The 8,211-nt window shown below is 33.6% G+C and overlaps 1 pseudogene; it reads left to right on the top strand.

Annotated features, from left to right (window-relative positions):
- The first annotated feature begins 1,410 nt into the window (after positions 1-1,410).
- LOC127137008 (uncharacterized) lies at positions 1,411-6,636 on the top strand (annotated as a pseudogene).
- Positions 6,637-8,211: the final 1,575 nt, after the last annotated feature.

The raw sequence follows: 8,211 nt of genomic DNA, 5'->3' as shown, positions 1-8,211 counted from the left end.
TCCTCTTCCTCTTCCTCTTCTTCTTCTTCTTCTTCTTCTTCTTCTTCCTGTCCTTGGTTTTAGGTATTCTTTCTCTATTTTGCCTTCTTCTTCTCGTATTGTTGCTTACTTTGCCTATGTATGTTTTCAAGTATTGTGAAACATCATATTGACTCATTCCACATTGTCACATGAAATAAACATTTTCTTTTAACACCTTACAAATGCAATTTTCTGAATACAACATCATTGTAGAATGCACAATTGGGATGCTTTGCTACTGACTTACTTTCGCTAAGTGAACCAGAATTCGCGTAGCGAATTTCCTTCGCTGCTCCTCGCTGCTAGAGAACTGAGATATTTTGCCTTTGACTTGGTTTCTCTAAGCAAACTAGAGCTTGCTTAGAGAATCAGGCCTTCGCTGCCTCTTCGTTGTTACTCGCTGCTAGCGAATCTGAATGCTTTGCTACTGACTTGGTTTCGCTAAGCGAACCAGAATTCGAATAACGAACTTCCTTTGTTGCTCCTCGCTGCTAGCGAATTTGGGTGTTTTGCCTCTGACTTGGTTTCGCTAAGCGAAGCAGAGCTCGCTTAGCGAATCGGGCCTTCGCCGCCTCTTCACTATTACTCGCTGCTAGCGAATCTGGATGCTTTGCTACTGACTTGGTTTCGCTAAGCAAACCAGAATTCGCATAGCGAACTTCCTTGGTTTCTCCTCGCTGCTAGAGAAATAGACTGTTTTGCCCCTGACTTGGTTTCGCTAAGCAAACCAGAGCTCACTTAGCGAATCGGGCCTCTGCTGGTAGCGAACCTAGATGCTTTGCTTCTGACTTAGTTTCACTAAGCGAACCAGATTTCGGGTAGGGAAATAGGACATGCTTTTTTCTTTGCTTTTTCCATCCTTTGATCTATTCCTGTAATGATTAACCACACGTCATTAGAAGTATCACTTTTCTTGACAAAGTGTGTATGATTTCATGAATAAGGGTTTCCTTAATTCGATAAATGCTATTTTTCATAAGTAAATATTAACCATTTTTGGGCATTTATGAGCAACTCAGACATAATTTTTATTTACTTACCATGAGTTGAATTGTTACAAAATGTAGGTTGTTTATGAAAATAAAGTATTCATGGCTGATCAAGACTTCGACAAGACACCGTTTCCGTAAAGTTATTCATATCATACCTATTTTTCTATTACTTTCTGAATGAGTTAATCACACACATAACACTTATTTCATATTTAGCCTATTTATGACGTAACAAGTTCTATCTTTTGTTAGTAATTATACACCCTGCATAAATAACAATAAGGATGTGTTGTGGAAGAAATTTAATTGTAAGCGAGCTAGATTGCGAAGATTTTGCATTCTAAAGGCTAAACACTATAAGCGTTTCAAGGTTTCTCCATGTGAGGTACAAAATTGAATGGATGGTGAATCAATATCGAGCTGCATTCGAATCCCACTTTCAGATGTCACACCGATTGCTTCCAGGCAACAACTCATCAATAAAAATTTTCCCGACGGGAAAATCATTGATTCTACATTACAAGCAACTAATCCGTCAACATCCGAACACACGTTTCATACACCACAGAAAGTGGCAAATATTTATAATTCTGGCACAAACCTTATGTTTAGGTTCTCCGATGATGCCTCACTGAGCCACAAGGAAAATGTCAATCCTGAATTGCAATTAAACACGACAGTACCTATGATTTCTCAAGTAAATCCCAATGATTATACAATATCAAGCCATGTTATGTAAGTCTAATATAGTTTTTTCATTTTACAATTGCAATCAATTTTTTTTTTATGTCATCACTAAATCTTCTACAGGAAATATGGTGGGAAACGTATTAAGGATAAACCAAACTTAGTTAAGCATGGAAGAGGACGTCCTAAAACATTACCTGGTGTGCCACATTTTTCCTACAACATGACAAATAAACTACCTGACACAATACTCATATCCATCAACATTGTTGTACTCAATCATGGAGTTAATCCTATGTTAGTTTCATCTTTATAATTCCATCTATTATATGTTAAGTCAATGTTAGTTTGATATCACTATTACTTAATTAATTGCATGTTACACTTTTTAAAAACAACTCTAGTGTTTTTGATAGGTTTGATTCAACACCTAACTCGGTCAAGCGTGGAAGAGGTCGTCCGAAGAAAGCTACTTCATGTAAAGAACTAGACATATCATTTACACACCCTAACAATGTTTCTATAAAACATGGTGTTAATCATATGTGAGTAATTATATGGATATCCATAAGCATATGAGTCTTTCTTGTTATAATATATTCTAATCATCATTTTTCAAACACCTATGTTTTCCAGCAGCACAAATATTGAGTTCATATCACCACCCTTTACTGTCCCTAAATTACGCTTCACGCCAAATACGGTTGCAGCTACTAAGTAACCAACATTACCAATATTTGCACCTACATCTAATTTGGAATTGGATAGTGAAAATGAAGAAGGTTCTGACTATGATCCATTCTTAGGTATGCGTAATAATTCTTTCTATATTTATTGTTTAGACCAAATTCTTTTGACATTGCTAATGTATTTAGAGTTCCTATTTTTGATTTACTATAACACATGAATCTGATTGTGATTCAAACATTGATAAAGCAAATACTTGTCCACCATTTCCAATGGCAAATCAAACAAAAGCAAACAATGAAGGTGTCCTACAAGATTATACATTAAAAAACAATTAAACAATGTATAATTATGTCATATAGTTGTCATATGCATTCATATAAATTTTTGTTTTCCTGTATATTATTGTTAACTTATTATAACTATTAACTTTTTTCTTACAAATTATTATGATTTGGGAGATGCTATGATTGAATGTAGATATTGTAAGGCCATGATGTGGTATCAAGAAAGGATGGACAAACATAGACATGCCGCAAATCTAAAATACTATTTATGTTATGGTAATGGTAAAGTTGAACTACCCCTATTGAAACATCCACCACAAGTTCTATCTCATCTCCTATTTGATCACACAACCAAAGATAGTAAGAACTTCCAATCACAAATAAGGACATACAACATGATGTTTGCATTCACTTCACCGGGAGCTAAGTTGGACAATAGATTCAATAACTGTCGTGGTCCCCATACTTTAAGAATTCAAGGCCAATCTTGCCACTGCATTGGGAATTTATTGCCACCTGAAGTCCAACCTCCCAAATTTGCCCAACTTTACATCTATGACACTGAAAATAAAATCACAAATCAAATGGAAGGTCTAAGGTACTATAATCATGTTCAACTTATTTATATACTTAGTTTTTATACTACATTCTGAATTATATTTTATTTATTGTCTAGCAACAAAAACAAAAGTCTTCCAGAAGTGATACAAAGTTTGTCAGATATGTTGTACGCACATAACATACATGCCAAAAGTTTCTTGATGGTTAGACAGTGGCTAAATCAAACCAATGTTCACAGTTTGAAACTCAAACTAATTTCATCTATATCTACTGATGGTAAATTGTACAATCAACCTACTGTTTCTGAGGTGGCAACTTTAATTGTTGGTGACATTGACACGACTGAAGAAAGGGACATTATAATGCAAGCCAAAGGGGGACAACTACAAAGAACTGATGAGTTTAATCCAACCTATCTGGCGTTCCAGTATCCATTGATATTTCCTTATGGATAGGATGGTTATAGACCCAACATTGCCCATCGAGACCTAGACATTTTTGATGATACTCAGAGGAATCGACTTACAATATGAGAATGGCTAGCATTTAGAATTCAAATAAGATATGATGAGGAAAATACTTTGTATCGTCCAGGAGATTGTTCCAATAATTTTTGGTAAATGGTTACACAATGCTTGAAGGTGAGAGATTGAATTGGCTGAGAAAAAATCAAAGCAAACTAAGAGTGTCAATGTTTATAAGTTTGAATGCAGAGCAAAATCAAATGACAGGATCAAGCACAGTGAAAAGAGTCATATTTCCATCGCCATATGTGGGAAGTAGGAGATTTATGGATCAACTGTACTATGATGGCATGGTGATTTGTAGTAAGGTGGGATTTCCGGATCTATTGATAACATTCACCTGCAACCCAAACTGGCCTGAGATTCAAAGAGTACTTGTTCCCTTAAATTTTAAGCCACAAGATAGACCAGATATCATTGATAGAATATTTAAGATGAAGTTTGATAGAGTTCTAGCAGACGTGGCCAAGAAGGGTGTGTTAGGAAAATATAGTTTGATAGAGTTCTAGCATTTCTAATGTACTATTCATTATATTATAATGTACTATTCATTATATTTTAATGATTACACACAAGATAGACCAGATATCTTTTGAATGTTTTTTTGAAGACATATATAAATACTTTTGAATACCTAAATATTTTTTCCTTTAAATATTTCTAGGTGTTTAATTTTTTTATTAATAGAATATCTGGATATGTACCAATTCAATTCTCATGTCTATATTTTTATTTAACAAACATTCTTATTTTCAGATATGTACACAATTGAGTTTCAAAAGAGAGGGCTGCCACATGCACACATTCTTATTTTCTTGCATCCATCCAATAAATATCCCGGTTCAAAAGACATAGACAAAATCATATCAGCTGAAGTACCCGATCCGGTGAAACAACCAAGATTATATAACCTGGTAAAGAACCACATGGTTCATGGACCTTGTGGGTTGGCAAACCAAAAGTGCCCTTGTATGAAGGATGGTAAGTGCTCAAAGTACTATCCTAAGAAATTTCAAGATGTTACAATTGTTGATCAAGATGGATACCCAGTTTATAGGAGGAGAGATCAAGGGAATACAGTTGACAAAAATGGAGTCGCATTTCACAGTGGTCATGTTGTCCCCCACAACCCAAGTTTGTTGATGAAATATGAGGCACACATTAATATGGAGTGGTGCAATCAAAGTACTTCAATAAAATATCTTTTCAAGTACATCAACAAGGGTTCTGATAGGATTTCAGCAGTGATCGTTCCAAATAACTCTCATACAGATGGAAATATTGATGAAATCAAAATTACCTTGATTGTCGATATGTATCACCAAGTAAAGCATGCTGGAAAATCTTCTCTTATGCAATTCATGGTCGAAAACCAGCAGTTGAAAGGTTGTTTTTTCACATGGAGGGAGAAAATTGTATACACTACAAAAATTGTGAGCAAAATGGAAATGTACTTCTTAAACCAAGTGTCACAGAATCAATGTTTACATCTTGGTTTGTGGCAAATAGTGAGTATGAAGCAGCAAGGCAATTAACGTATGGACAATTTGTGTCCAAATTTGTTTATGATAGGAGGAAGAGGTGTTGGAAACCACGAAAAAGAGGTTACACAATTGGACGACTAATTTGGATCCCGCCAACAACTGAAGAATTGTATTATATGAGGACGTTGTTGACTGTTAAGAAAGGACCAACTTGCTATGATAATTTAAAGACAATTGAGGATTTAAAACACAATTCATTTAGAGACGCATGTTTTGCAATGGGATTTCTACAAGATGACAAATAGTTCATTGAGGCAATAAAAGAGGCATACAATTGGGGTTCTGAAGTATTTTTGCATAAGCTCTTTGTTACAATGTTGTTATCAGCTTCAGTGCATTGACCTGAGCATGTTTGGCGTAATAGTTGGATATACTTATCCGATAGCATTCTATATGAACAAAGAAAATTGACACAAAATCCAAGGTATAACAATTTTTTACTAAAGTTTTTGTATTATATACTCTATTTTGTTCAGGGCCATTTTCTATTGCAAATATTTTTGTATGTCTTATCTTAATTTCAATTTAATGTCTATTAATTATTGACTATTTTTTGTGTACATATTACTATAGACTAACATTATCACACAATAACATATGTATAGACTTATATTTATTTCGTACTTAATTTATTTAGAATTCTATATATTAAAAATTAGTGTCAACTTACTTAGATTTTGACATTTTTTGTAGACTTAAATTTGTCTGATGAAGATATCTAATAACTCACGTTGATGGAAATTGAGAAGCAGCTTCAAAAAAGTAGAAGAACTTTGGAAGAATTTAAAGTTCTGTTGTACCAAGAGAAACTAGGTCTGATATTATGCATGCTACAATAAATGCCTCATATACTTGGGATCATTGCAAAGTTCTTAATCTTACAAAAAATATGCGGTTGCAAAGTGGCTCAAATTTAGTCAATTCTGAAGAAATATGACTCTTCTCATAATGGATTTTAGAAGTGAAAAATAAAAAACTCTCTGAATCCAATGATGGATATACTGAGATACTTATTCTAGAAAATTTACTCATTCAAGATTTTGTGGATCCAATTGAAACTATTGTTACAAGTACTTCTCCAAATCTCATTCAAAACTACACAAATTCAGATTTTCTTCAATGTAGAGCTATTCTTGCATCAACTATTGAAATAGTCGATGCTATTAATGACTATATTATAAATCTTCTTCCAGGTATATCTTCATTCATATTAATACTATTTTTAAAGTTCCATTATATATATAGTGCATGTATTAGAAATAGTGTATTTATATCTTGAATATAATTTACTAACATTCATTTGTCAATTTGAATAGAAGACTATAACCAATAGTGCATATAATAGGAAATGAGGGAAACATTTATTTTAACATTTATATTTGGAATATAACTTACTATGATTATTTTTAACATTTTGACATAGTTGACCATATAACCATTGTTGAATGTATTATTATACATGTATCCCTTATCAATGATAGTATTTATGCTACATGCAGCCACATAAATGATACATGCCATTGCTTTTTCAATTTTGGTCAATAGCAGTCACATGTATCCCTTATAAATGATAGTATTTTTGCTACATACAACTGCATAAATGTCACACCGCAACCTCAATAAATGCATTATAATGCATCACTTTTTCAGTATTAACTACATGAATTTGCATACATGAATTTGCATCATGTTTTCAAAATTCTATTCATTAAATTAGCACAACGGCATAAATGCATCATGTTTTTAGTGTTATATACATGCCTTTGCACAACAACATTCACAAAAAATGAAACATGCATGAGCACATCAACTATTCGGTCACATCAGAGAGCACTTCCAGGAAAATAAGGAAAGGATGAGAGAAATTAATTAATTCATGATAATTGAATAACTGCAACTATAACTCATATAATAAATTATTCTGACTTTTATTAAAACCACTCAATGAAAATATAACTAACTCATAAGCTTTTAGAACCATGAATATCTATTTAGTAAGGATGAACTTGATGTCCAATATGTTAGGCCATGCCAGCTCCACTGATCCATTGCTACTCCAACCTTTTAAGCTTGTATCAATACATCCTCATTCCAAACCAGCCTTGTCCTCAAGGTTGTATGCTACACATAACTTCTCCCAATGCTCCAAAGTAGTATATTCTAGAGGCAACCCCTGTCACTGAACTAGGACAAAACGAGCTAATTTTCCATTAACAATGTGATCCTAACTAATAATGGCCAAAGGAATGATTATTGGGTGATAATACACCGTAATTGGAGGCAACTGATGGATAACTTATATCCCAATAAAAATTCTCAGCCAATCTCTTCATTGTCTCGACAAGACCAACATGCCTAGTGATCAGAGTCTCATGGAATTCCCTCATTAGTAGCAGCTTAAATTTGGATTGAGGACTCACCCTGTAACACCTTAAACCTATGGTAAAAACAATTATTTCTTTATAACATAATGTGGAATATAAGAATATGAGACAAGAGTGTCACGCCAAACATAATGCTTATTTTTTTACTCGAAGTAGAAATAGAAATCCAAAGCATAATCATATGATACGATTATTCGATTTAAGACAAAATAGAGAACATAACAAAACAATCCCAACCCCGATGTTACGATATCAGAGCTATTATTCCAAAATAAACTAATAGTCATACTTAAGGTCCGATGAAACATAAAATCAAAGCAAATAGCTGAAGTGACCATCTACACCATATTCCATAAACAAACAACAACAATCATTCCTCAGTCTCAACCTGAGGATAATCTGCACATGGTTTCACATAGAGGTACACAGGAAACAAAAGGGGTGAGAATATATTCTACAAAATTACATGGTATAATAACAACAAGGATATTGTTTATCATACATGCACGCCATTCATAATTAAT

Source organism: Lathyrus oleraceus, chromosome 4, assembly GCF_024323335.1.
Source record: "Lathyrus oleraceus cultivar Zhongwan6 chromosome 4, CAAS_Psat_ZW6_1.0, whole genome shotgun sequence".
Classification (NCBI taxonomy): domain Eukaryota; kingdom Viridiplantae; phylum Streptophyta; class Magnoliopsida; order Fabales; family Fabaceae; genus Lathyrus; species Lathyrus oleraceus.
Note: the sequence above shows the minus strand (reverse complement) of the source record. Positions and strands in the feature narration are given on the sequence as shown.